We start from the raw sequence: 5,751 nt of genomic DNA on the forward strand, positions 1-5,751 counted from the left end.
AACTGCCAAAGGGTTAGGGAACCCAGGGGTGATCAGAAGTAAAGGATGGATGTACTTCTGTTTCTCTACCTCTTGTATTTTGTGTGTGTGTGTGTGTGTGTGTGTGTGTGTGTGTGTGTGTGTGTGTGTGTGTGAGAGAGAGAGAGAGAGAGAGAGAGAGAGAGAGAGAGAGAGAGAGAGAGAGAGAGAGAGAGAGGCAGGATCTTACACTGTAGGCCAAGTTGATCTAGAACTCCCTATGTATTCATGTGTCAGCCAAAATGGCAGCAGCATGTTTGATGAAGAGCTGTAATTACATGTAAATGTTAGGTTTGAGGATTTGGAAGGGAAGACGGACGGGTAAGGAAGAGGGAGAAAGCCAAGTTCCAAGCATTAGGGTGATGGTACTCAGGACGGAGTAAGGGCCAAGTATGGCCCATCTGCACTTGAGGAAACCAGTGAGGCGGGAAGGCGTCTTTGACCTTCTCCAACCATCTTCTGAGGTAGGCCAAGGAGTTTTCAGACCTTCTTCCGCACCTCAGAACGGGAGAGGCATCTGCTCCGCACTAAAGGGATCCTTATTTCTGAAGACTCTGAACAAGCACGCCTTGCTAAGGTCTCTCTGTGTGCAACTGTTGTATCATGGCCCCCCTTGTCCAGGCATGACTCTCCACCACCGCCACCCCAGATGGTACAGAAACCGCAGGCTCCTTCTGTTGCAGTGGGTTTCCCATTCCGAATCTTGCACACCGTGTGCAACATATTTTACACGCACCAGTGTGCTTTTAAAAGCATTTATCTTTGGTTCAAAGGCCCAGCCACAGACACTGAAATGGATGGGGGTAATGTTCCCCCTTGGTGGAGACTTCCTGTTCTCAAGCTGAGCCCTTAGCTTATCTACTCAACAGAAACGTGGGGGAACAAATGTGGAAAGGTGGGAGACTCAATTTTGTCTTCCTCTACAGTGCTTTTTAAACACTATTTGTGACTGCCAAGGTCCACTGTGTCCTTACCCTTTCCACACAACACAGTGATATCTGTTGCTGTCTATTCCTTGCATGGATCCTGAAAACACAGACTGCCTTCTGTTTACAGCAAGTCAGTATATCACTTCTCTACTGCCTTCTAATGGAGGTTTGGGATTTTCCCTGTAAAGAAGAGGGTACCGCATTCCTATTATAACCAACACTGTGTTATCATGTACACCTAGAAAGTAATGTAATTATTATTGATCATCTTAAATGTAAGGGAAATGATGAGCAGTGACACTTAGAAGCTTGATGAAGGTCACATGATCAGAATCCAGTCTTTTAAATGTCATTCAGGTTTTCCCATCTCATTGATTTTTTTTTTCTGTCAGTACTGTACATTTTTCAAGTATGTCACAGCACCTTGTAAAGTAGGTAAGGTAAGTTATATAATTTCCATTTCACATATGTGGTAACTGATATGAAGAGTGTGGTGGTTTGAATAAGAGCAGCTGCCATGGCCCTGTTGGTGGAACTGTTTGGAAAGGATGGATGAGGAGGTGTGGCCTTATTGGAAGAGGCATGTCACATGAGGTTTCAAAAGACTCATGAAATACCGAGTCTCTCCCTCTCTCTGGGTGTTGCTTGCAAGTCAAGATGTGACCTCTCAGCGGTTGCTTCTCTTTGCCATCATAGACTCTAACCCCTGAAGGCTGTAACCCAGTTATGTGCTCTCTTTTATAAGTTGCCTTGGCCATGGTGCTTTATGACCAGCAATTAAAAAAAGTCAACTAAGACAAAGAGCTAATTCCAAAGATTCCACCATGAAGTTTTTTTTTTAAAGATAGCCATGAATGTCTGCTTCAGCATCTTGGCGGTTTTGTTCTATCAGAGAAAGAAAGAACGTCTCAACATAGAAAGAGAGAAAAAAAACATTTATTGAGGTTCTGCTGTATGTCAGACAGCCAGGCAGAATTCCAGGACATCATGTGATCTTCTCTATCCTCTCATCCCGAGTGTAGTGCTGAGAGGTTGTTGATTTATATTTCCATTGTACCTGAATCTCTGAGAAGCCATAGGACCTGTGTATTGTCACATAGATAAGCAGGTTATCAATAAACCTATCTGTGATGCCTATTTTTTTTTTTTTTTTGGTTTTACGAGATAGGGTTTCTCTGTATTGTTTTGGAGACTGTCGGTCCAGCCTGGCCTCGAACTCACAGAGATCCGCCTGCCTCTGCCTCCCGAGTGCTGGGATTAAAGGCATGCACCACCACTGCCTGGCCCGTGATGCCTAGTTTTAATTATTACCTTGACACAATGTAGAGTCACCTGTGAACAGAATCTCAGTGAGGGGCTGTCTAGATCAGGTTGGCCTGTGGTCATGTCTGCAGGGGATTGTCTCGATTGCTAACTGATGTGGGGAAATCCAGTCTACTACAGGCAACAGCACTCCCTAGACAGAGGTCCCTGGATGTGTGAGTATGGACACGGGACTGAGCTCGAACAGCATGTGTGGATTTCCCCTTTCCGATTTTGGCCGTGGGTACGTTGTGATCATGTGTTTTAAGTCCCTGCCACCTTGTTTTCCTGACAACGATGGGCTGTAACCTGAAAGTGTAAGCCAAGCCAACCCTGTCTCCTTACATTGCTGTGTGTCAGGGTATTGTATCACAGCAACAGAAATGAGCTAGAACAGGGTCCACCTCATGTAATGCATGACACATTTGATGTTCAGCTCCAAGAGTGGATTGTTTTAGATCTCACAGGAACGTGTGTGGAGGACATTTCCCTCAGTGCCTGTACCTTATCAGCAGCTTCTAAGAACTGAAACCAGAGATAAGTTTCTCAGCAGCCACTTCAAGGAGTCTTCTCATTACAGAGCATGGCTATGTGTTCCCCTCCTGTTCTGGGGGAAGGATGAATTGTATGTTTGAGGAAATGGTTCTTTTGTGCCTACTTAACTAAAGGATTTTCTTTTTTTCCCTCTTCCCTCCAAGTCTGTAGACAGTCTCTTTAATTGTTCTGCTTGTCTCCTTGGCATTAAAACAGTTGTGCCGTGAAAGTTACAAATGAAAAAAAAAAACAAAAAACTTCCTCCTTCTGCTAAAATCTCTACTTCAGAGTTAATATTCTGTTGGTCTGGATTTACTCAAAAGTACCATAAATAAAAGATTTAAATAGAAAATACATTTGGTATGGAAATCCAGTAGTTAAGAGGCTCACAAAACTTGCCAGATGTTTGTGAGAAAAACTAGCAGTTCAGGTGGGTAAGTATTTATTGCCTTCTAGAGGGCAATATGAGTTACTTGGGAGCCATGAAAAATAAATAATAAATGAAACTCTGTTGAGTCTGTGTTGGGGAAAGAAATTATAGGGGCGCTGAATTCATAGTCGGGACAAGAAGCAGAAACAAAAGCCTCCACTAAACAAAAAGAGGTTTCATCACGCTACTCTCCTGCCTTAACTTATCTTCTTCTAAGTGTAATCACACACACAAACATAGATGTATATAAACTTACTTATGATGGTAACCCCACCCTGCAAATATAATGATATATGTATATATCTGTACATATGTATGCATACACACACATGTACATGCCTGTGACGGCAATCCCCCACTCCATCCTGCAAAGGAGTCCACCTGAGGAGTTTCATTGCTGGATCTGAATTTAGAGTATATGACTTGCAGGACTGTTCCTGGAAACACAGATCAGCTGTTATCACAGGCGATATGAAGGAGCACAGCACACGGCCTTCCCACGACAGAACCTCTGATACACAAGCAGGAGTTTCTTCCATCTACTTCTGTCTCCACAAAACCCTCCAAACACATCCTCAGCTTCCCGTATTAGAGACCTCCTCCAAGTGGACTCATTGCCTTGTTTCTTTTCTTATTTATTTAATTAATTTATGACAAGGTCTTGCCACATACCTGAGTGGGGCTTCGAACTTCTGGAGTGCCGGGGCCGTGGACATGCACCATCACATACCAGGTCCATTTTTCTCCTTCTGCTAAAAGAACTAAACCCAAAGCAAACAACCATATAACTGCATAGTCGAAGTTTTCTTTCCAATGGGAGGTGACTCTGAATTTGCCTAAAAATGCTTTTTTCCCCTTTCTTTCCTTCAGAACACAGCGGGCACACTTTCAGACGAGACATCCACAGATGCCCTGCCTTTGAACTGGGGCCACAGTGAAAAGGAAAAGACTATGTCACCATCACCTGCGTTAGAGATGATCAGGCTGTCCGAGTGGGAGATGAGGAGCAAGCCCAGCTGATGTTCATGTCTGCGGTGGGGGTGGGGTGGAGGTGGTGTTGGGCAGCTGTTGTTGGCTGGGTGGTAGAGAGAAGATGTGATTCACAGAACCTTGAATGAACAGAAGGAAGTCCAGGTAACAGGAATGAGGTAAGTTGGCTCTGAGATCAGCTGTCCCTAGTTAGGGAGTAGATCCTGCCTAGCAGAGAACAGCATTGAATAAGTCTTCCAGGCTGAACACTGGTTGAATTATGAGATGGTAAGTCAGACAGTCATCTATCTAAATCTATTAGTCTTTGGGAGAAACTGGAACAAACTCTTTCCCTCCTTCCCTCCCTCCCTCCCTACCTCTCTCCCTCCCTCCTTCCCTCCCTCCCTCCCTCCCTCTCTCCCTTCCTCTCTTTCTCTCTCTAGGATCTTACTATATAGCTCTGGCTGTCCTGGAACTCACTATGTAGACCAGGCTGGCTTCAAACTAGCAGATCCACCTGCCTCTCGTCTAACAAGCGCTGGTATTAAAGACATGTGCCTCTTAGCCCAGCCGAGGACCAAGCTTCCAAGCCCCCACACTCATTCCTCCCTACTCCTAAGTCATCCCACCCTTTGTTAATCACTCCTGTTTGCCAGCTCCTTTCCCGCCATGCCCTGTGTGCGGCAGGGTCAGGGTCACACTTTCTCTGGGAAGTACCCACATATCAGTGGAAAGAGCACCTTTCAGAGTTACAGTGAATCTGTGTATCCATAAAGAGGAACGTGAGGCGTCCTTAGACCTCGGCATCAAACCTAGATAGCTGGGTCAGCATATCCTTGGCGCTGATTTCCTGTTTGCAGAATCTTAGACTGTATTTCAAAATGATGTAAAGAGCGTTCTAGCGACGTAACAGGAATGCTTAGTTATCTCTTTATTGGGGAGTAAATTAGATGGTTATAAAGTTAAATAAAACCCAGAAAGTTCTGAGTGCCTTTCCTTAAAATCTTTTGTCAAAACAAACAGCCTTGAAGTGAACATAAAAACGTAAATGGCGTTGGCTCTAATGAAGCAACCTCGGGACCTAATGAAGCTGAAGTGCTGTGAGCGCTGGGCAAGCCAGGCTGTCTTTTATCTATGTGGAATGTACATGTCCTTGCTTGACTCCTTATCACATTGTGGTAACGTCATTTAGAGAGCGATTGCTGATAACAAACAAAAATGATACAGCTTCCAGCTAGCTAACAGCTCCAAGTAGCTCAAGAAGCTAGATGGGTTAAGTCATCTAGGCTAGAAGATGCTGAGCAGGGAGAGCAAGACTGGAGACATCTTTGGTACTCTTCTTGGGCACAGCAAATGCTGGAGTATGGTGACAAAAAGGCTCTCCAGGCTTCCCCATTTCTACAAATGAGTCTTCATTCTGCCAGTCAGGAAGACTAGGGGCTCTCAGTTATTCTTGGTTCTTTCTTCCCCCAAGTATCCCAAATTACTCAACATTTAAAGTTATTTCGTTTAGCTGTTTTCCTTAAAGAACCTCCTGAATCCTGTTACATTTATTCCCTGGCTACAGCC

At 44.5% G+C, this 5,751-nt stretch overlaps 1 long non-coding RNA gene across 1 annotated transcript; it reads right to left on the reverse strand.

Annotated features, from left to right (window-relative positions):
- Positions 1-1,866: 1,866 nt before the first annotated feature.
- LOC121137280 lies at positions 1,867-4,504 on the reverse strand. Its single transcript, XR_005874536.1, has 3 exons — positions 4,178-4,504; positions 3,886-3,974; positions 1,867-2,029 (listed from the first exon to the last, which is right to left on the reverse strand). It is a non-coding gene; the product is annotated as an uncharacterized LOC121137280 (long non-coding RNA).
- Positions 4,505-5,751: the final 1,247 nt, after the last annotated feature.

The sequence above is a fragment of the Mesocricetus auratus genome, unplaced genomic scaffold (genome assembly GCF_017639785.1).
Source record: "Mesocricetus auratus isolate SY011 unplaced genomic scaffold, BCM_Maur_2.0 Super-Scaffold_100676, whole genome shotgun sequence".
NCBI classification, from domain to species: domain Eukaryota; kingdom Metazoa; phylum Chordata; class Mammalia; order Rodentia; family Cricetidae; genus Mesocricetus; species Mesocricetus auratus.